The sequence below is a fragment of the Macaca mulatta genome, chromosome 10 (assembly GCF_049350105.2).
Source record: "Macaca mulatta isolate MMU2019108-1 chromosome 10, T2T-MMU8v2.0, whole genome shotgun sequence".
Taxonomy (NCBI): domain Eukaryota; kingdom Metazoa; phylum Chordata; class Mammalia; order Primates; family Cercopithecidae; genus Macaca; species Macaca mulatta.
The window spans coordinates 35,933,053-35,956,598 of NC_133415.1; the positions used below are offsets into that span (position 1 = coordinate 35,933,053).

The following is a 23,546-nucleotide window of genomic DNA, read 5'->3' on the forward strand; positions in this document are numbered from 1 at the left end:
AGGGCTTTGTAAAGCACAGAGTAAGTGCTCAATAAAACATAGATGAACAGGGCTATACAGGGGAACAAGTCTGGGAAGCTCAGAGCAACATAGCTGTTTGATCCTGTTTCAGAGTGTTGGAGATGGTGGGACCAGCCATGGCAGCGAGTGCTGCTGACGGGGAGACTATCGAGAAAGTCTACTTAGTTGGAAGCATCTCATTAATGCTTTTTGCACACTCGCCCTCTTTTCTCATTAGTATTGTACGTTCCTGAACTGGATTGGCTACAAATACACCATTTTTAACCTAATATATATAAAAAAGGAGGTCCTAATATGGTGTCTGTTTCCATTCAGTTAGCAAATTTCTACTTCAGGATATTATTGTGAGTAGTAGTTCCTCAAAAATATTTCAAAAACTGCACCTGAGTAGACATATACCTTAAAACTTCAATATGCTATAGAAACTACTACAAACAAAAGCGATTATGCTAAGTTTGAGAGCTTTCATTTTTCCTAACAGCTCAGATTCTAAATGTAACAAGCCAAGTTTAATAGGTCTATGAAAAATTGTTGATTAAAATTCCTTATACTGGATTCCACAGGCAATGCTTACTACTTACAGGCCCCTGACAGGTCAAAGTGAAAAGAGAGGAAAACAACAAATCAGTCTTTTATTTACTGTTAAGAACAAACATGAGAATAACGTCTTCTCAAAGTATCAGTGACTAAAATCCAAACTCTCTGAACAGTAGTTAACATTAGCACCAGTTGCTCGGCCCCTGGCAGAGTAAGCCTGATCAAAGGCTGACTTTGCTAAAAACACATGTCAACTTCAAGTGGATCTTTGCTGGTGCTTGGCAGTTTCTTCATTCTTCACTTGGTTAGTCCCCAGAAAAACCTTTGGAGTGGTAACTCCAAAACTGCTGCAGCAATTAAGCTTGACTTTCAGCAGCATCGTGGCTTGCTTTTTATTTTTTTTTCCAACTGACTTTCTGTATTGCTAAAAAGATCCAGACCACTTACCATAAGCTTATCCCACTCATGTCTCTTCCAACTCAACAATCTTGGAATTCAGCTTCATTTAGCCTCCACACTGACAATTTCAACTTGAACAGCCTCCTGTCACCTAAAACTCAACACGTCCACCTCTTACTTCATTGTCTTACCTCAACGCTCCTGCTAGGTTAACCTTTAGCAAGTATAGCTCCATTTATGTCACACAATTCTAAATATACCTCTTCAAAGGCATCCAAGATAAAAATCAATGATTTTGGCCGGGCGCGGTGGCTCAAGCCTGTAATCCCAGCACTTTGGGAGGCCGAGACGGGTGGATCACGAGGTCAGGAGATCGAGACCATCCTGGCGAACACCGTGAAACCCCGTCTCTACTAAAAAAATACAAAAAACTAGCCGGGCGAGGTGGCGGGCGCCTGTAGTCCCAGCTACTCGGGAGGCTGAGGCAGGAGAATGGCGTAAACCTGGGAGGCGGAGCTTGCAGTGAGCTGAGATCCGGCCACTGCACTCCAGCCCGGGCTACGGGGCGAGACTCCGCCTCAAAAAAAAAAAAAAAAAAAATCAATGATTTTAAGCTTGGCATTCAGAAGCATTATCAATCCGGTCCTCTGAGAAAATCAATGGATACCTTAAAGACAAACAAAATGCTGTATTATTGTAATTGCGTACTTTGAAAAGACTGCAAAGAAAAGCTGATAAAGCACCTGTGCAACACAAGTAGGGCTGAGGATTGCTCCAAAATGGTAAATCTGCTGGGAATCCCTGCTTCAGCAAAGACGCTCTTCAGGGAAAGAAGCTGCTGATTCAGGAAGGAGAGGAAGAGCTGGGAGGAGTGAGAAGGAGTTTGTCATCACAAGGGGCTTTCTTCCTGCCAACCACTCTGGGCCAAGTCAATATCATCTCAAGACAGATGATTGGACCAGCGGCCCAACCTGTCTCCCCACTTCCACGGGCATCTCAATGGTTTCCTCTCTGTGTAGCCAGTGATCATTTGAAAATGTAAATAAAGCCAGGCACAGTGGCTCACTCCTGTAATCCCATCACTTTGTGGGTGCCAAGGAAGGAAGATCACTTGAGCCTGGGAGTTTGAAACCAGCCCGTCTCTACCAACAACAACAAAAAAAGCCACGTCCAGTAGCATGCAGCTGTAGTCTCTGCTACAAGGGAGGCTGAGGTGGGAGGATCACTTGAGCCCCAGAAGTCAAGGCTGCAGTGAGCCATGATTGTACCACTGCATTCCAGCCTTGGCAACAGAGGAAGATCGTATCCGCAGCCCCAACCCCCCAAAAGTAAATAAAACCATATCTTCCCTTGTTTAAAACCCTGGAGCTATTTTCCAAGACAGTTACAATAAAATCCAAATTACTGACAGGGCCTCAAAAGGGCCAGTATCTGCTGACCTCCTCAGCATCATCTGCCTCAACTCAACCCTCTCTCACTACATTTGCAGCCACACTGGACTTCTGTCACACCTCCAAAATACCATGCTGCTTCTTCATGTTGGGTCTTGGCACTTGCTGTTCCCTCTCTTCTTGGACTACCCATCTATTCCAGTTTGCCTGGGACTTTTAGCACTGAAAGTCCCATGTCCTGAGAAATCCCTCAGTCCCAAGCAAACTGGGATAGCTGGTTACCTTCTCAGGATAGAGGGCTTATCTTTCAGATCTCAGCTCAAGTGTCTTTCCCCAGAAAGGTCTTACCTGCCCCCCAAACTAAAAGAGCTCCCACCTCCACCCCAGGCGCACTCCCTATCATGTTATCCTGTTTTATATTCTCCCCAGCACTTATCACTGGCTGAAATTATTTTGTTCTGGTTAGTTTCTTACTGTCCAACTCCCCACACTCTAATATAGGCTCCGCAAAACAAATGCTTATTTATTCTGCTCCCCAATAAGGCAATATAGTAGGCACTCAATTAATACAGAATGAAGGAAGGGTAGCTTAGTCATCTGGATCATAACTGGAAGGAAATAATAAACTTTAAGGGAGGAAGAAGGAAAGACACCTAGTGTGTCCATCACTACACTGATAGTATCTTTAGGAAGTAACATAAACAGGAAAAAAGCAATAAAATTGTCACTGAATCTAACCACTTCTAAAACAGCAGTTTATATAGAGCATATGGGGGCAGAAGACAACTCAGAGTAAAACACAAGGATGTTAAAAAAAAAAAAAAAGCCTCAAAAAGGTGAAAAAGAGCTATAAGGCCGGGTGCAGTGGCTCACACCTGTAAGCCCCCAGTACTTGGAGAGGCAGAGGCAAGAGCACAGCTTGAGCCCGGAAATTTGAGCCCAGACTGGGCAACATAGTGAGACCCCATTCTTTAAAAAAATTAAAAAAGGAGTTATGGAAGATTCTCAAGCACGTATGTGTCCAGTGTAGAAGTAACCAAATCAGGCCGAAAGATTCCATGCCTCAGCTATTAGCTATTCCGTCGTCTGAAAGGCCAGACATCCAAGTGCCTAGAATTTCAAAAGGCCTGTGACTGCTCATGGGTAGAGTGTCACACTGGTGGCCCCTAATGAATGATGCATCCTTGTGTTCACGCCCTTGTTCAGTTCCTGTTCCACACGGAGTCTGGACCTGGTAACATGATTTTTTTTTTTTTCATGTTAGAAAGCAACATGCAGCTGGGTGCAGTGGCTCATGCACTGGAGGTCAAGGCAGGTGAATCACTTGAGCTTAGGAGTTCGAGATCAGCCTGGAGAACATGGGAAAACCTAGCCTCCACAAAAATTACAAAAAGTAGCCAGGTATGCACCTGTAGTCCTAGCTGCTCGGGAAGCTGAGGTGGGAGGAATGCTTAAGCCCAGAGTGGGAGTCTGCAGTGAGCTGAGATAGCACCACTGCACTCCAGTCAGTGCCACAGAGACACACCGTCTCAAAAAAAAAAAGCAAGCATGATGCAAGCAGAGGCCTGATACTCCCTTGTCCTCTTGAAAAGCTCCTTCCTGGAAACCAGCTTCCATGATGTCCAGAGCTTCAGCCTAGATTACTGGATAATGGGTTCCCAGTGGAGAGAGGCCCTGCAGAATGAGAAGCCATCTTCAGGGTCACAGCCCAAGCTAGGCTTCCAGTTGAATGAAGCTGCAGATGTGACTTCAGCTTCACCGTGTAGAGAAGAATCACCCAGTTGAGCCCCACCCACGTAGAACTCATTGTTGCTTGAAGCCACTTAGTTTGGGGGTTTTCACTGAGTGGAAGTAGATAACTGAGATATCCTCAAAGTCAGAGAAATTCTGTGATTCAAGTGCTAGAGATCATTTTATATTAATAACAGTTTAAGTTCGTGAAGCAGGATAATCTCCACATTCCATTGATTTACATCATGCTCCTAAATGTATTTCTTTTCTTTTCTTTTTTTTTTGGAGACAGGCTCTCACTGTATGGCTGAGCACAGCGTGAAGTGACACAATCATGGCTCACTGCAACCTCAAGCAATCCTCTCGCCTCAGGCTCCTTAGGAGCTGGGACTACAGGGGTGCACCACCATGCCAGGCTAATTTTAAAAAATCTTTTGTAGAGACAGGGTCTCACTATGTTGCCCAGGCTGGCCTAAATATATTTCTATAATCTACTTTTTATAACAATCAGTTATCTAATTCCACACTTAGTTAATATCATTTTGAGAGGTAAGCTCAGCTAGTTAGACTTTGCTCTCTGATCTTAGTCATTTCAATCCATTAGTTTTCCCCAAGTCTTAGGTACCAAGAGACCTATTTTGTAGATTAAACTCAGCTGATTGTTGTATGAAAAATGACATAATGGAGGAGTACAGATGGCGTTCCAAGGAGTTTTTAAATGTTTAGGGTGTTTGTTTGTTTTGTTTTTCTAATGATAAAACTATGGTTACTCTTGAAAATCTGGGGCAATAAAATAAAACTATAAATAAGAAAAGCCATCATTATTTTATCTTTTAAAAGAGCTAATCAGTTAATGTTTTAAGTTCTAGCATTTAAATCAGGTCAGGCATGTTGGCTCCCGCCTGCAATCCCAGCACTTTGGGAGGCGGAGGCGGGTGGATCACTTGAGCTCAGGAGTCTGAGACCAACCTGGGCAATATGGTGAAACCCCATCTCTACACACACACACACACACACACACAAATTAGCCCAGCAAGGTGGCGTGTGCCTGTAGTCCCAGCTACTCAGCAGGCTGAGGTGGAAGATCGCTTGAGCCCAGGAGGTTGAGGTGGTAGTGAGCCGTGATCACGCCACTGCACTCCAGCCTGGATGACAGAGTGAGACCTGGTCTCAAGTAAGTCAATCAATCAATCATAGCCTGGGCACAGTTGCTCACGCCTGTAATCCCAGCACTTTGGGAGGCTGAGACAGGAGGACTGCTTGAGCCCAGGAGTTCAAGACTAGCCTGAGGAACATGGCGAGACCCCAACTCTAGAAAAAATTTTTTTTTAATTAGCCAGGCATGGCGGCCAGCACCTGTGATCCCAGCTATGAGGGAGGCAGAGTTGTGAGGATTGCTTGAGCCTGGGAAGTTTGAGGCTGCAGTGAGCTGTGATCACACCACACCACTCCAGCCTGGGTGAAAGAACAATATTTTGTCTCAAAATAGTAATAAGAAATTATGATTTAAAAAATCAGTTTTGGCCACTGCAAGTTACCACTGGGGTTAAAAAAAAGTGTGTGTCACCAATTTTTGAAAGAATATATACTGAATCTGCTCATGTAGGCCATGCTAATCTTTTCTGTTTCATTCCAATTTTGATATCTGCTGCTGAAGTAAGCACTTATCAGTACACCTAAGTATTGGAGTGAAATCATAATGCCAAGCAAATGAAATTCTTTCCAGTAATTATTATTAACCACATCTATGTAACAAGTATCTGTACTACTTAGAAATCAAAATTAATCATGACTCAGTAGAGAATTTCAGGGCTAGAACTCCATGAATCATTTCATCTGAAGCATTATTTCATAAAGTGTTTTGCCTGGTTTGGCCCAGGCAATTCACAGGTGGTCTATGGCTAAGGCCTTAAAATTTGTGAATTTGGAAATAGGTGACTTTATTATTTATTCAATAACTTAAATTATAAAAATAAAATTAAAATATTTCAATGTCCCCACAGTCCACTCCATCAGGCCCCTCCAATTCCTCTCCTGCTTTCACATCAAATCCCTGGAGAAAGATCTGTTCTTTATCTTATCCTCCCCACCTTACCCTCAGCCAGCTCTATCTGGCTGCCACTGCTATTACTCCCCCGAAACAGCTCTTGTTAACAGTGCAGTGGCCTCCACATTACACATTCAAAATACCTCTTTCAATCTGAACCTTGCCTTCTCCAGCAGAATTCAATGCTGTTTAACAAGTTCTCCCTTTTTTATTAAAAAGTTACTTTTTAAAACTTCTTATAAAATTCCCATTGTTAAACTTCAAAAACATGTAAAAGGATTACTGGTGGAAAATTAAGTCTTGCCCCAGCCAGTTCTCTTCCCCAGGAGAACCAATGCTTCCAGTTTCTTGTGATGTTTCATTCATTCATTTATTTAGCAAATATTCACTACGCACCTGCTGTGCACTGGGTGCTGTTCTAGCACTGGCAGGGCATGGTGGCTCACACCTATAATCCTAGAACTTTGGGAAGCAAATGCAGGAGGACTACTTGAGCTCAGGATTTCGAGGCTAGCCTGGGCAACACGGCAAAATCTCGCCTCAGATTAACAAAAAAAAAAAAAAGAGAGAGAGAGGGAGACAAAAATCCCTGCCCTGCTGGAGCTGACATTCGAAGCAGGAGATACAGTCAATAAATAAACAAATAAATGGGTAGAAAGAAGAAAACTAAAGCAGGGCAAAAAGGATAAGGAGGAACAGGATTTTATTTTATAAAAAATTTTTATATAGAATGGTCAGAAAGGTCTTTCCGGTAAGGTGATATTTCTTTCTTTAAGAGACAGGGTCTTGCTCTGTTGACCAGGCTGGAATGCAGTGCTGCAATCCTAGCTCACTACAGTCTTGGACTCCTGGGCTGAAGAGATCCTTCTACCTGTAGAAGCCAAGTGCTTCTACCTAGCACCTGGCTAATTTTATTTTATTTTTTTTGGTAGAGATAGAGTCTCACTTTGTTGCCTAGGCTGGTGTTTAACTCCTGGCTTCAAGTGATTTTCCTGCTTTGGCCTCCCAAAGTACTGGTATTACAGGCATGAGCCACCATACCTGGCCCATTTTTTTTTTTTTTTTTTTTTTTTTGAGACAGGGTCTGTCTTACTCTACTGCCCAGGCTGGAGTACAGTGGTGTGATTGTAGTTCACTGCAGCCTTAAACTCCTGGGCTCAAGCAATCCTCCCATCTTAGCCCTCCAAATATCTGAGACTACAAATGTGAACCACTATGCGTGGCTAATATTTTTTTAAAAAATTCTGTAGCAGTAGGGTCTCACTATGTTGCCCAGGCAGGCCTCAAACTCTTGGCTTCAAGCTATCCTCCCACCTTGCCCTCCCAAAGTGCTGGGATTACAGGTGTGAGCCAGGCACCTGGCCTGATAAGGTGGTATTTGAGCAGAGACATTTAACAAGTGAGAGAAACAGCCATGTGGTTATCCAGAGTCCAATATTCCAGCATAAGGGATCTGAGGAGGAGCATGCTTGGTGTGTGTAAGCCAGCCAGCTGTGGCTAAGTGGCATAAACAAGACAGTGTGGTAGATGCAGAGGGTGTAGGTGCAGCAGGTAGTAGGTAGTAGGTGCAGATGATGTACATGCAGTAGATGTAGGTTCAGGGGGTGTAGGTGCGGAGCATGTAGGTGCAGCAGGTAGTAAGTAGTAGGTGCAGATGATGTACATGCAGTAGATGTAGGTTCAGAGGGTGTAGGTGCGGAGGATGCAGGTGCAGCAGGTAGTAGGTGCAGATGACGTACATGCAGTGGATGTGGGTTCAGAGGCTGTAGGTGCGGAGGGTGTAGGTGCAGATGGTGGAGGTGCAGATGGTGGAGGTGTAGACGGTGTAGGTGCAGTGGATGTAGATGTAGAGATTGTAGGTGCTGAGGGTGTAGGTACAGTGGATGTAGATGCAGTGATGTAGGTGCAGAAAGGGTAGGCGCAGAGGGTGTAGGTACAGAGTGTGTAGGTGCAGTGGGGACCCAATCATTCAGCATCTTTACAGAAGTAATGGGACATGGGACACATCTGGAAGATAGAGCAGACAGCATTTGCTGACTAAATATGGAGTTCGGCAGGCAGGGGTAGGCGGAGAAGGCAGAGTCCAAAGTGATGCTAAAAGTCTCTGGACAGCGCTGGAAAGACATAGATACCAGTACCTGAAATGAGAAAGATTTTGGAAGGAGCAAATCAAAGATAACCTCAGGAGTTTGGCTGGGGGCATATTTAGCTTGAAGTGACCATCAGTTTTCCAACCAGAGAAGTCTAATATTCTGTGCACACACAAGCAAACAGTCGCATCAATTAAAAAAAAACCTGACCCCCTGGCTTCAAAGATTATCACTATTTTTTAAACCTATTTGCCTCTAGGCAAATGCATAACACAAGACATGTAGGTATTAGTAGAGATAGGAAGCTGGGAAACGGGAGACTATAACAGACACTTCATGGATAATATTAAGTTGGTGCAAAAGTAATTGCAGTTTTTGCCATTGGAAACAATAGCAAAAAACACAATTACTTTTCCACCAACCTATAGTTCTGTCCAGATCATATACTATGAAACAATAAGAGGGTACTAGGTCCCAAGAGAATTAGGGCAGTTAAAAGGCAGACATGGAGACGTGAAGAAGCAACAAGGTATTTTTCGTTTCTGCCAGGAGTTGGGAATGGGATGAACAAAAAGTAGCGCTAACAACAGACTTCTGCCTAGGGCCAGTATTAACACAGGTCGATGTAGTGGTACCTGGACCTGAAGAAAAGCATTTGTTTTTTCACTTGTTTTATGAAAGTCTGTTATTCTGATGAGAAAAAAATCATAAACTCGAAAATGTGAGGTTATTTTAACAATGCTAATAAGATCATAGCCCACCTTAATATTTGTGCATAAAATTTAAATAATAAGCCAATAAAGTGGACAGCCTTCACAAAAATCCAAATGGGGAAAATGTAATGTGTACTACCTTCCCATAGAAATTCAAATACAGTGCAGCAAGAAAATACTAGTAGTTGCTCTTCAAGCGCACTGCAGTAGTGGACAGCTACCCTACACACTGGAGCTACCCTACACACCCTACACACTAGATACAAAATTCACAGATCCACCCAAAGTTCTCTCTCTGCAATAAGAAACCATAATATTCAGATACAGAGGAGCAAAAGTGTTCACAATTTCCAAGCTAAAGTTGAATATAAAGGAAAAAGTTGGTGAAGGTTGTAAAACTATCAGTGCTCCAATGTATAAACCACTTTTTAAAAAATCACAGTGATTAATCATAAAACTACATTTAGCCTTCCAGGGAACCATTAAAATGAATTCATTGAACATTCTAACCAACCAGATCCTACTAGTAAATATCTATTAAGCTCCAAGCAGGTACGAAAATTCTCACGTGAGAGATACAAAACCCACTAGAAAAACAAGTATTCCGTTAACAGTTAAGGGGGGGAAAAAGTTCACATAAAAGTGACATGAAATATTCAGGACCGGGCGCAAGTGCCTCACACCTGTAATTCCAGCACTTAGGGAGGCCAAGGCAGGTAGGTATCTTGAATCCAGGAGTCTGAGACCAGCCTGTGCAACATGGAAAAAAGCTCGTCTTCAAAAAAAACACACAGAAATTAGCTGGGGTGGTGGTGTATGCCTGTAGTTCCAGCTACTCAAGAGGCTGAGGTGGGAGGATCGCTTGAGCCTGGGAGGCAAAGGTTGCAGTGAGTAAGACTATACCACTTCATTCTATTTTGAGCAACAGAGCAGGACTGTTTAAAAAAAAAAAATTCCGGCCAGGTGTATGGCTCACACCTGTAATCCCAGCACTTTGGCAGGCTGAGGTGGACAGACCACCTGAAGTCAGAAGTTTGAGACCAGCCTAGCCAACATGGTTAAATCTCATCTCTACTAAAAATACAAAAATTAGCCAGGTGTGCTGGTGGGTGCCTGTAATCCCAGTTACTCAGGAGGCTGAAGCAGGAGAATCACTTCAGGAGGTGGAGGGTGCAGTGAGCCGAGATTATGCCACTGCACTCCAGCCTGGGCAATATAGCAAGATTCTGTCTCAAGAGCAAAATTCAGAATAAAATGTGAAAATGGACAAAATGGTACAGTAAAATAGAAAAAAAAATTGAACTAATTTATCCCAACCAAATCAAAAATGGTTTAAAGGAATAAACGTTAAAATCACTTTAGGAATCATTTCCTATACTGTCAGTAACATTGCAACAAAGATGGAAGGAAACCAAAAATCAAATCAAAACTCAGTTTTGCCTGAATTCCTGAGCTAAAATGCTGTTAAAACGTGTTTTCACTTGAATTTGGCCAGGCACAGTGGCACACACCTGTAATCCCAGCACTTTGGGAGGCTGAGGGGGGCAGATCACCTGAGGTTGGGAGTTTAAGACCAGCATGGACAACATGGTGAAACCCCATCTCTCCTAAAAATAAAGAAATTAGCCAGGCATGGTGGTTCACGCCTGTAATCCCAGTTACTCAAGAGGCTGAGGCAGGAGAATCCCTTGAACCCGGGAGGCAGAGGTTGCAGTGAACCAAGATTGTGCCACTGTACTCCAGCCTGGCCTGGATGATGGAATGAGACTCGGTTTAAAAAATATATATATATATATTTTTTTTAAAAAAATAAATTATATATATTAAATATATATCCTTATATATATTCATATTTTAAATATATAAATATATATAAATATATATGCAATTTTCACTTGAATTCAATTGAATCCTAAATGGGAATTAGCACAATTTTTTCATTCTTCTAGTGAAAAACAGATCTGGCTATCCAGCTATTTGATATTCTCCCCGGATCAATGGATGGAGCCTCTTACAGCTCATATGGGTATTAGTTAAATCCATCCATCTACTCACCCGTGCCCTTCAATCCCACGATAAATGGATTAGGTAAAGACTTACAAATTTGAATTCATAGCTTTACCCTCCTATCTAGGTACTCAACAATGGTTATGCACAAGGAAAAGTATATGTATAATCTTAAAGAGTTTCAGAGATGATGATGACTCTACTACTGCCTACCACGACAGTTCAGGGCCAGGGCAATCAAGGAAGAATCAGGACACCATTTAAATAGGCGAGCATCTGCACATAGCCAGTTATTTGCAAAACTGTATCTTTTTTTTTTTTTTTTGAGATGGAGTCTCACTCTGTCACCCACATTACAGTACAGTGACACAGTCTCGAACCTCCTTCTCCTGGGTTCAAGCAATTCTCATGCCTCACGCTCCTGAGTAGCTGGGATTACAGGCATGCGCCACCACACCCAGCTAATTTTTATATTTTTGCTAGAGACAAGGTTTCACCATGTTGGCCAGGCTGGTCTCAAACTCCAGACCTCAAGTGATCTGCTGGCCTCGGCCTCCCAAACTGCTGGGATTACAGGCGTACCTGTACCTGAACTTTTTGGCAGTACTTGACAACCGTGTCTGAAACAATTTGAAGCAATGATGATTGCTCAGAGCAGCCTCTTTGGCATTTGGATGAAACAATTCAGTGTTCAGGACTGCCTCTTATTACCTACCCACTGGAGCACACTGAGCATCCCCACCTGCCACATACTAAATGATGGTTGCAGCCTCTTCCCAGTCACTGTGACAACCAGAAATGTCTCCGCTTCGAGGACCACTGTTGACAAGGTTTCTACCCTTGTCTTATGATATATAACTACAATTTACTCCCTTTTTGACAGTGATATAGCATATGGTCACATGACAGAAATACGGCATTACACCTATGTTTACTAAATAAAAAGAGTAAGTGAAAACTTGAGCTATACTATATAATGCCAAATACTGATATGACAACCAAATTATCCACATGTATGTCCATTTATTTAGAACTTTAGAAAGCAGAATTCCTTTTAAAATTGTCTCCCTTACTTATGACACTAATAAAAGAGGAACCCTAAGATTTTTGGGGGAGAGAATACAGAAAATTGTAAGGCAGCTATTTCAGGGGTACCAGAGACTTACACTGCAAGTTGGCCAAATATTGTAGATGCAAACATAATATTTTGTTAAAATCTCTAGCTCATCTGGGGAATAGAGAATGAATAAATATGGGTCCAGGCTCAGCAGCCCATAGAAGGGAAAGCAGGTTAGGGAGAACCACAAATAAAAGACAGGAATTTTGGGCTGGATGTGGTGGCTCATGCCTGTGATCCCAATACTTTGGGAGGCCAAGGCAGGAGGACAGCCTAGGAGTTCAAGACAAACCTGGACAACACAGTAAGACCTGGTTTTTACAAAAAAATAAAAAAATTAGCCAGGTGTGGTGGTGCACGCTTGTGGTCACAGCTACTCAGGGACTGAGGTGGGATGATCGCTTGAGCCTAGGTGGTCGAGGCTGCAGAGAGCTAAGACTGACTGCATCACTGTACTCCTGGGGGACAGAGAAAGACCCTGTCTCAAAAAAAGGCGGGTGGGGGGCAATTTCAAACGTACAATTCTTGGTGTAATTTAGGCAGAAGAGATTAAACAAATATTTGAGTTTCTTTATAATAGTGGTTCTCAAACTTCAGCTTGCACCAGAATTACGGTAGTGTTAAAACAGATTACTGAGCCCCAACTCCAGAGTTTAATTCAGTAGGTCTAGGGCAAGGCCTGAGATTTGCATCTCTAACAAGTTTCCACGTTATGCTGATGATCCAAGGACCGTATTTTGAGAAGCACAGTCTTGCAAGATGTTTACTACCCACCAACGCTCCATTTCCTTCTAAAAGTGATCAGATGTATATGGAAACAATGTAATAATGAATATGAAAAATTAAAAACAATTTTCCAGGCCTTAAGAAACTTCTGCTCTCTATTCTCCTACCAATGTAGGAAACCGCTATAGGGATAAGAACATACAGAAAAATCAGTCTGGGCTCATCTTTTAACTAAGCTAAACACCAGCTATTTATAACTGAAGCTAAGGGGAATTTGAACATTGGTTAGGTATTTGAAGATATTAAGAACTATTGGCTGGCACGGCGGCTCACGCCTGTAATCCCAGCACTTTGGGAGGCCAAGGTGGGTGGATCGTTTGAGGTTATGAGTTCAAGACAAGCCTGGCCAACATGGTGAAACCCCATCTCTAATGAAAACACAAAAATTAGCTGGGCGTGGTGGCATGAGCCTGTAGTCTCAGCTACTCAGGAGTCTGAGACAGAAGAATTGTTTGAACCTGGGAGGCAGAGGTGGCAATGAACTATCATCACCCCACTGGACTACAGCCTGGGCAAGGGTGAGACTCTGTCCAAAAAAAAGTACTATTAATTTTTTAGGTGTCATAATGGTACCATTTTTTTTTTTACAGTTGAAATGGGAGCTGAGTTTTGCTTAAAAATAATCAAAGAGAAAGGTGAAAGGTCTTATAGATGAAGAAAAGGTCAACAAAAATTAGCCAGGCGTGGTGGTGCACACCTGTAATCCCAGGTTCCTCCTGCTGAGGCAGGAGAATCACTGAAACCCGGGAGGTGGAGGTTGCAGTGAGTCGAGAGGGCACCACTACACTACACTCCAGCCCAGGTGACAGAGTGAGACTCTATCTCAAAAAAAAAAAAAAAAAGAAAGAAAGGAAGAAAAAGAAAAGAAAAGAAAAATCTTGCCCAGGCACAGTGGCTCATGCCTGTAATCCCAGCACTTTGCGAGGCTGAGGTGGGCAGATCCCTTGAATCCAGGAGTTCGAGACCAACCTGGGCTACACGGTGAAACCCTGGTCTCTACTAAAAAATACAAAAATTAGCTAAGCATGGTGGCACATGCCTGTAGTCCCAGCTACCCAGGAGGCTGAGCCGGGAGGATCACTTGAGCTCAGCAACCAGAGGTTGCAGAGAGTCCAAATCATACACTAGCACACTAGCCTGAGCAATGGAATGAGATCCCATATCGAAAAAAAAAAAAAAGAAAAATCTTTATTTCCCCACCTACCCTACCCTTGTCACCATATTAAAGAAAGGTATGAGGGGCCGGGCACGGTGGCTCATGCTTGTAATACCAACACTCTGAGAGGCTGAGGCAGGCAGATCACTTGAGGTCAGGAGTTCAAGACCAGCCTGGCCAACATGGCGAAACCCTGTCTCTACTAAAAACACAAAAATTAGCCAGGTGTGTTGGCGGGAGCCTGTAATCCCAGCTACTTGGGAGGCTGAGGCAGGAGGATCACTTGAACCCGGGAGGCAGAAGTTGCAGTTAGCGGAGATCGCGTCATTGCATTCCACTCTGGGAGACAAGCAAAACTTAGTCTCAAATTAAAAAAAAAAAAAAAAAAAAAGAAAGAAAGGTATGATGTTTTTATGTTCACATGATAAGGGGACATAGGATTTTACTTTTTTTTTTTTAAGACACGTTCTCGCTCCATTGCCCAAACTGGGTTGCCGTGGCATGATCTCAGCTCACTGCAACCTCTGCCTCCCAGGCTCAAGCGATTCTCTGGCCTCAGCCTCCCGAGTAGTTGAGATTACAGGCATGTGCTACCACCGCCTGGCTAATTTTTCTATTTTCAGTAGACACGGGATTTCACCGTGTTGGCCAGGCTGGTCTTTACCTCCTGATCTCAAATGATCCACCCGCCTCGGCCTCCCAAAGTGCTGAGATTACAGACGTTGAGCCACCATGCCCAGCTGGTTTTTTCTTTTTAAAAACAATTTTGAGAAACACAGCTCTACCCTCCGTGTGAACCTTTTCTACATAAACATCCTGAATAGGCAGTCATTAAACCGCTGCCTGACCTACTCCACTGTCAAGAAATCTATCACCTCTGAAAGTTCTTTATTCCATCATAAGTCTGCTCTACCTCTAATGAGATACTGCCGTCTATCTACCTGTTCCTTGCAGCCTCACAGAGATCTCCTTTTATGTGACAATCCTTCAAATATTGGAGGGGAACCAGAAAATCTTAAGTCTTTTATCCTCCCGGCAAAATATCCCTAGTTCATTTACTATCTCAAGTTGGAAAGCTTCACGTCATCTTGCTTCCTTCACACTTTATCTTCAGTCACCATATCCTATCAATTTTGTTTTCCTTCAAAATATCCTTATTCATTTCCTTCCCAATCCCACCATAACTATCCTAGACCAGGCCTTCACATCTTTGAGGCCACTTCATCCTCCTATCACTAGTCTCCGTCACTGTATATCTCCCAAACCCCAATTCTTTCCTCATGGCTGCTAGACTCATTATTTAAGCACTCCATCCACTGCATCCTCCTTCTTTCCAAGAATTTGCAATGTACATCCCATTGGCAAAGGAGCAGTACCTTTCTTTTCGCCCAGTAATCTCACTCCTATAAATGGATGCCAAGGGAAGAGTTTAAAAATATTCTACATTATGAAGATGCTCGACACTGTTATTTATTCTGACAAAAGAAATTAGAAATAATAATAGAGGCCAGGTGTAGTGGCTCATGCCTGTAATCCCAACACTTTGGGAAACCAAGGTGGGAGGATCATTTCAAGCCAGAAGTTCGAGACCAACCTGGGCAACATAGTGAGACCTTGTCTTTACAAAAAATTTAAAAATTAGCCAGGTTTGGTGGCACACGCCTGTAGTCACAGCTATTTGTGAGACTGAGGTGGGAGAAACTCTTGAGCCCAGGAGTTCAAGGTTACAGTGAGCTATGCCACTGCACTCCAGCCTGGGCAATAGAGCAAGATCCTGTCTCTAAAAGGGAGAGAGAAATAATAAATTACTAAATACATTAAGGTACTAAGGACTATGGCGCCACTATTACTAACATTATGACTATGTGGAAACATGAAAATTAGTATGCAATGTTAATTATGTATTCTGATTTTTTAATTTATGTCCACTATGGTTGCAACTGTATGGAAAATGATAAATCAATAAGGACAGATTGAAAAATTAACATTCCAAAATAAATATAACAACATTAGTGTGGATTTGTGGGGACTTTCCCATGCAAAATTCTCCGGTGAAAATAAATTGTTTGCTGATAGGTGTAACTGACCAGGCCCATACAAAACACACTGAAAATGTAAAAATATTTTAATAGACTTTAAAAATACTATTCATTTATTAGACAGAGCTGGGTAGTTAAGCTATACAACAAGACAATTAACTAGTTACTACAGGCCTCAGAAAGTAATGTTTAGCTAATTCTACCTTATTTCACATTCCTGTTACCCTTAGTCACTTCCCAATATGTAAGCCCCTTTAGTCACTTACTCTTCCTTGTCTCTATGCTTCTTGTCCCATTTAATTGATCCTATCCTTTCCAAATCTCATTTGCAGTCTCCAGAACCTCTATTCTGTGGTAGCCTAAACATACACCTTCATAGTCTACAAAGTATGCTTTCTCTGTCTTCTTAATCATCTTCTAGCTCACCTTCACCACCAAACCAGGATACTGTTTCCTCTGAATACATTTCCATATCCCACCTTAACAACCAGAAGTAAGCACTGCCCTATACCAAGCTTCCCACTGCTAATGTGGAGCAGAATATAAGCCCCTTCTTTGAGAAGGTAAATATAAAATCAGAAATAAATCCAAGGAAATCAGACTTAAAAGATAATATATAGGCCAGGCACAGTGGCTCACACCTGTAATCCCAGCACTCTGGGAGGCCGAGGTGGGTGGATCACCTGAAGTCAGGAGTTTGTGACCAGCCTGGCCAACATGGTGAAACCCCGTCTCTACTAAAAAATAGGAAAAATCAGCCAGGCGTGGTGTGGGCACCTGTAATCCCAGCTACTCAGGATGCTGAGGCAGGGAAATCACTTGAACTCGCTAGGCAGTGGCTGCAGTGAACCAAGATTGCACCACTGTACTCCAGCCTGGGCGACAGAGCAAGATTCCATCTAAAAATAATAATAATGACTCCATCTAAAAATAATAATAATGCTAATAACATATAGAAATCAAATGGATCTTCTATTTAATCAGGTGCCACAAAAAAAAAAAATTGTCTTGTTTAAGAATGTTTACGGGCCGGGTATGGTGGCTCACGCCTGTAATCCCAGCACTTTGGGAGGCTGAGGCAGGTGGATCACAAGGTCAAGAGTTCGAGACCAGCAAGGCCAACATGGCGAAATTCCGTCTCTACTAAAAATACAAAAAATATTAGCCATGCGTGGTGGTGCGCGCCTGTAGTCCCAGCTACTCGGGAAGCTGAAACAGGAGAATCGCTTGAGCTCAGGAGGCTGAGGTTGTAGTGAGCTGAGATAGCGCCACTGCATTCCAGCCTGGGCGACAGAGAAAGACTCCATCTCAAAAAATAAAATAAAAAATAAAAAGTTTACAAATACTTTGTGAGCTACAGAAAGATCCTCATTAGCCAAATTACTGCTAAAAGCTGAATTTGTTAGGCTAAGATGAAAGACCCTCATATTTTCACTGCATTTTGCTACGGTCAGTTTTTCTCATGACTATCCCTTGTTTTTCTGAATACAACACAAAAGCTATCTTCAACCCTATTTCCAAACCATTAGTCCTCCTTCCTTGTGTAAAAAACCCTTTCTCCTTTGTTCATACTATCCAGTTACACTACCCTCTATTTTATCTTCTCATATCTCTGCTATCACTTGGAAACTCATCCAGATTGAGGACCTGAGAACTCTGCATCATGTCCTGTCATCAACATCTCAGTGACACCAGTGTCCACGCAAATGAAACCAACATTTCAGCTTCACAGTTCCTTGACTTTGAATCAAAGAACCTTCACCTTCACCCCACCTTAGCTACCCACTCCCACAGACACACACTAGATTCTGTCATAACCTGAACTGAACCACACCAAAATCTCTTACTATTCTTTTCTTTTTACATATTCTTTCTTCAAATCCAACAGTGCAAAGATAAAAATCTAACTCAGCTCTATTTATAATGAGTTTCAAATTCAACAAATGTTATCTACAAAAGGTGTCAGGTACTGAAAAAACGGCTTTTATTTTTGTTTTTGAGACAGGATTTCACTGTCACCCAGGCTGCAGTGCAGTGGCACAATTACAGGTTACTGCACCCTTGACCTCCTGAGCTCAAGTGATCCTCCCTAACATCCTCCTGAGTAGCTGGGACTACATATGCATGCCACCATGCCAGGCTAATTTTTGTATTCCTTGTAGAGATGGGGTTTTGCTATGTTGCCCAAGCTGGTCTTGAACTCCTGGGCTCAAGCAATCCACCCACCTTGGCCTCCAAAGTGCTGAGATTACAGGTGTGAACCACCACACCTAGCCAATGGATATCTAAATAAATGTTAGTGAAGAGTGGTGGAGTGTGGAAGCAGCAAATGAAATCGTACTTGTAAGAAGGACTCTGCCCTGATGATAGTATCCAGAAAGTTGGTAAATTCTTTTCCAGGTTTATAATTATTCACCTTCTACCAAATACATTCTACAGCAGAAACAGTAAATGTAAGCATCTAGCTGTGCCACAATAAAAAAGTGCAAAAAACATAATTATCACTAAAGTGACAAGTAAATGACAAAGTAAAAAAGCCATTAGTCTCATACGTCCTAGCTAACTCATGACGTAGACTAGAACAGATGTTCAGCAACTTGGTAATATAGGGAAAAGCTTATAGTGAAAACATAAATGGAGAGAATTCACATATAATAAGATAAGCTTTATATCACACAGTAATCCAAGAAAGTATAAACATCTGAATTGAAAGTTTTAGAATACCCTAAAGTTCAATTAGGGAAGGCTAGGTATAATTTAAGAATGATAGAAATTTAGTAAGTGGAAATCTAATAAACTATCATACTCTGTTTAAAAGATTCAGGGTAGGAGGAGGAGAATTGGCCTGGAACCAACTAAAAGCAACTTTAACCATTAGAAGAATCGGGAGTTGCTCATCCAGTAATGAAACACTCAATTTGGTGAATAGAAATATCACCTCCCCACTGCCCTCCACCGTTGGGGGAATGAAATGCTCACGGTTTACTATGGCCTGGATGAAAGACTTCTCACTGCCCTTTCCTTTAATTCTATAATTAAGAAACCTTCCAATGACAAATTTGGCTCCGATACATGCTGATAGCAGGGAAGGAATATTCTAGTTGGCAGATATGAGCATTTTGCTTACCAGAAATAATTAATTTTATTATCAGCTGACAATCTGGCTTGTATGTTAGTCTCCTCTGAGTTTCATTACAATTAACAGGATGACTCTGGGGGCCTAACAGCAAGTTTCTGGACATACAAAGATGAAGAATCCTTGGATTGTGATAGTCATCAAACTAGAGTCACCCAGAGAGTTTTGGTGGCCATCCAGCAGTGTTTCCTTAACAAAATCCCTCTCCCTTCTTACTCCCTTGAAATTACCACAGAAACATTCATGCTCTAAATATATGATTACCACAGACATAATGACAGCATATGAAGGCGCTTCTCATCTAGAATTTGGCACCTTTATAAAAGAAACCCATTTGTAAACTATCTTGTCTCAGCCTCACTCAATTCTTACCTTCTTGTATTGTTTGTCTCAATCACTAGTAAGACCTCAGCAAGACTGGCTCATCTCTGACAGTTAATGTAGTGAAGCAGCACAGCTGTTTAGCACTGAGCCCATCTGAGAGGGCAGCTGCAATGACAGCACAACTGATCAACAGTTAGGTATCTGAAAAGTGGATAGGGGAATCATCATACAGAAAATATATAACAAAAATAGTGTGGGCATGGTGGCTAATGGCTATAATTCCAACACTTTGGGAGGCTGAGGGAGGAGGATCACTTGAGCCCAAGAGTTCGAGACCAGCCTGGCCAATGTATTTTTAAAATACACACACATACACACACACATACATAGATAGATAGATAGATAGATAGATAGATAGATAGATAGATAGACTAGATAGACAGACAGACAGACAGAGAGAGAGAGAGAGAGACAGAGACAGACATACTAAGAGACTGAAACTCACTCTGTCAACCAGGCTGGAGAGCAGTGGTGAGATCTCGGCTCACTGCAACCTCTGCCTCCTAGGTTCAGGCAATTCTCGTGCCTCAGCCTCCTGAGTACCTCGGACTACAGGCGTGCACCACCACGCCTGGCTAATTTTTGTATTTTTGGGTATAGATTTGATTTCACCATGTTGACCAAGCTGGTCTCAAACTCCTGATCTTAACTGATCCACCCGCCTTGGCCTCCCAAAGTGTTGGGATTATCAGTGTGAGCCACCGTACCCAGCCTGATGTAATTTTTTTTTTAATTAGCCAGGCATGGTGGTGCACATCTATAGTACCAGCTACTTGGAAGGCTGATATGGAAGGATCACATAAGCCCAGGAGTTCACGGCAGCAGTGAGCCATGAATGTGCCATGGCCTGGGTGACAGAGTAAGACCCTGTCTCAAAAAAAAAAACAAAACAAAAACAAAGGCCATGAAGGAAGTTCAAATAGAAAATTCAAGGCCGGGCGTGGTGGCTCAAGCCTGTAATCCCAGCACTTTGGGAGGCCGAGACGGGTGGATCACGAGGTCAGGAGATCGAGACCATCCTGGTTAACACGGTAAACCCCGTTTCTACTAAAAAAATACAAAAAAAACTAGCCGGGCGAGGTGGCGGGCGCCTGTAGTTCCAGCTACTCGGGAGGCTGAGGCAGGAGAATGGCGTAAACCCGGGAGGCGTAGCTTGCAGTGAGCTGAGATCCGGCCACTGCACTCCAGCCTGGGTGACAGAGCAAGACTCCGTCTCAAAAAAAAAAAAAAAAAAAAAAAAGCAAAGAAACACATGGTCCAGTCACATACCTCTAAGCAATGGATATTGTGTAAAAGTTGGGGGGAGCTTTGAAGCTGTTCTAGTGGAAATGATCCACTTCTATTCAGACAATCAGAAAGACTCATCTTTTTTCCACATTCTTTAGTGTAGCTACTGGAATGGAGCACTAGTATAACTGACAGAAAATTCCACTTCTAAAAAAAAAGATAATAAAACAGTCTATTGATAGACTAAACAGATTACACACCACAAATATAAAAGCAGCTATTAAAGTGTTTCAAATAAAGGAATCTGAATATGGCTTACATAGAATCCTGGGTAACTGACATATATTTAAACATCTATAATCTCCTCTTAAGATCTGAATGGTTATTATTTTGATTTAACAAAAGAATGCCATGCAAGTTGTTTGGGCTTTACTTACTCACTCTTTTTAGAGGACAAACATTAGCTGGACCTAACATCAACTTCAGAGGTTGTGGAGCCAGGTCCCTGGGTTTCTTTGCTTCAGGGCAAGCAGAGCTGTCTTCCATAGATTCTCTGAATTCTTCAAATAGATCTATAAATTTGGATATAAAGTACAAGAGAGTAGGTATCCATAAATTGGAGCAACATAAAGTCTAACACTCCTCATTAATTGAAAATATAGTATGAAATCCTGGACATTTTATTGAGTGAATGGAGAGATCTAATCCATCTGGCCAGTCAGTTAAGAGAGCTTCTGCCATTTTTGTTGACATGTAATACTGTAATAAACTGACATGTAATACTGTAAATCTCTGTAAAAAAATTTTAACCTAACCTATTTGTTTAAAGGAGATGTTAACAATTCATGCTCCCTTGAACATCTTCATTTTTGCTTTTAGGACAGGAGGGTTCATTAACACAATTACTAAACACACACGATCAGTTATTAAAATAAGTATTATCAAGCGGTAACCAAAAAATTCAACTTAAGGCTATCATACCCAAACTGAAATATCCAGAAGCCAATTTCAGTAATCCGTGCCTCCTTGGCAAGACTGTACGGGTAATACCTTTTCCTTCCGATAGCAAAATGTATCCATTTTTTTAACTCACCTGGTATCAGCTTTTATGCTTTACAGATAAAGCAGACAATGAACATACTGCATAGAAATCTTGAGCTCTTAATTAAAAGGTACACATAGAGTTAAATCTAAATCATTGGCTACAATGATATAAAACGCACGGTTTTATCTAAATCATTTGCTATGATTATCTGAAACCACTTTTACATCTTATATTAATCACCGGACAAAAACTCTTACACTACCTTTATTTTCAGAACTACAGCCAGTGTTGCTATCTGGTGCAGGCAACCTGTCTTCACAATGCCATGATACTATGTGTTTGCCCCCAAGCAAACAGGAGGGAGATCCAGGCCCCCCTTTCAAAAGCAACAGCCTAGAAGAGAGAAGGAAAATCAGACACCGAGACGATTCATTTTAGCAAGAAGTGAACCTGCCACCCCAAAGAGCATAAAACAAAACCTTAAAATTAAGCTGTATAATATTTTATATATTATTCACAAAACTTAATCACAGTATTTTTAAATAAAAAATTACAAAACTGTGTTTCTGAAAATGTTACAATAAAATTTCTGCGTGAAAAATGTATCTATTTTATGTGTACATTTGTGTGTATGTGTGAGAGAGAGGGTTATGAATTAGGAAGCATATGTACCAAAACATTAAAAGTAGTTATCTTTGGGTAATGAGATAACGAATGATTTTCACTTTCTTCTTTATATCTTAAAATATCATCTCAAAATTTACAATCAGAATTCAGTATAAGCTACTGTATTTTTATTTATTTATGTATTTGTTTATTTATTTAGTGAGATATGGTCTCACTCTGTCACCCAGGCTGGAGAGTGCAGTGGTGCAATCTCAGCTGGCTGCAACCTCGGCCTCCCAGGCTCAAGCAATCCTCCCCAACTGAGCCTCCTGAGTAGCTGAGACCAATCAAAGTTAAGTTTTCTTCAGTTTAAAGTAACTTATTATAATTATGTTGTTTAGCCTCATGGTAACCAGAAAACAAAAATCAGTAATAGACACTCTAAACATAAGCAGCAAGGAATTAAAACACACTACCCGAAACAATTACTTCACTACAAATAAAGACAGGAAGGAAGACCAGGAGGAAAGAAAAGAAAGGAAGAAAGAAAAAGAGATCAGGGAAGAGAAAAGGAACAAAAAAGTAGCAAAACAACAAGAAAACAAGTAAAAAATGGCAGTAGTATGTTTTTACCTGTTAGTAATAACCCTGAATGTCAATGAATTAAAGAGTGACTGAATGGATTAAAAGACAAGACCCAATTATATACTGCCTACAAGAAACTCAGTTCACCTATGAAGACATACAGAGACTGAAAGCGAAGGGATGATGAAAGATATCCCACACAAATGGAAACAAAAAAGCAAGAGTAGCTATACTAAGATAAAATAGACTTTAATTCAAAAAAATAAAAAATAAAGATTATATATAATGAGAAAGAAGTAAACAGCAGTCTAACAATTATAAGTGCCTATGCAATCAACACTCAAACACCTAAATACAGAAGCAAATATTAACAGACCTTAAAGGACAAATGGACTGCAACATAGTAATAGAGAACCTCCACACTCCACTATAACCAACACCCCATTATCGTCAATGAACAGATCATCCAGACAACAAAATATCATCAGTTAAACTTTACTCTACATGAATGGACCTAACAGTTAAACTT

The 23,546-nt window shown here is 41.6% G+C and overlaps 1 long non-coding RNA gene across 2 annotated transcripts in view; it reads right to left on the reverse strand.

Annotated features, from left to right (window-relative positions):
* LOC106994170 (uncharacterized) overlaps window positions 1–23,546 on the reverse strand; it is a 38,916-nt gene that overhangs the window by 11,017 nt on the left and 4,353 nt on the right. Inside the window, exons 2-3 of one of the 2 annotated variants that reach the window (XR_013399680.1) lie at window positions 22,089–22,219; window positions 21,223–21,353 (exon numbers count right to left, since the gene is read on the reverse strand). This is a non-coding gene — a long non-coding RNA (uncharacterized LOC106994170). Of the gene's footprint in view, window positions 1–21,218; window positions 21,354–22,088; window positions 22,220–23,546 lie in introns of both variants that reach the window. The other variant, XR_013399678.1, reaches the window with a different exon arrangement.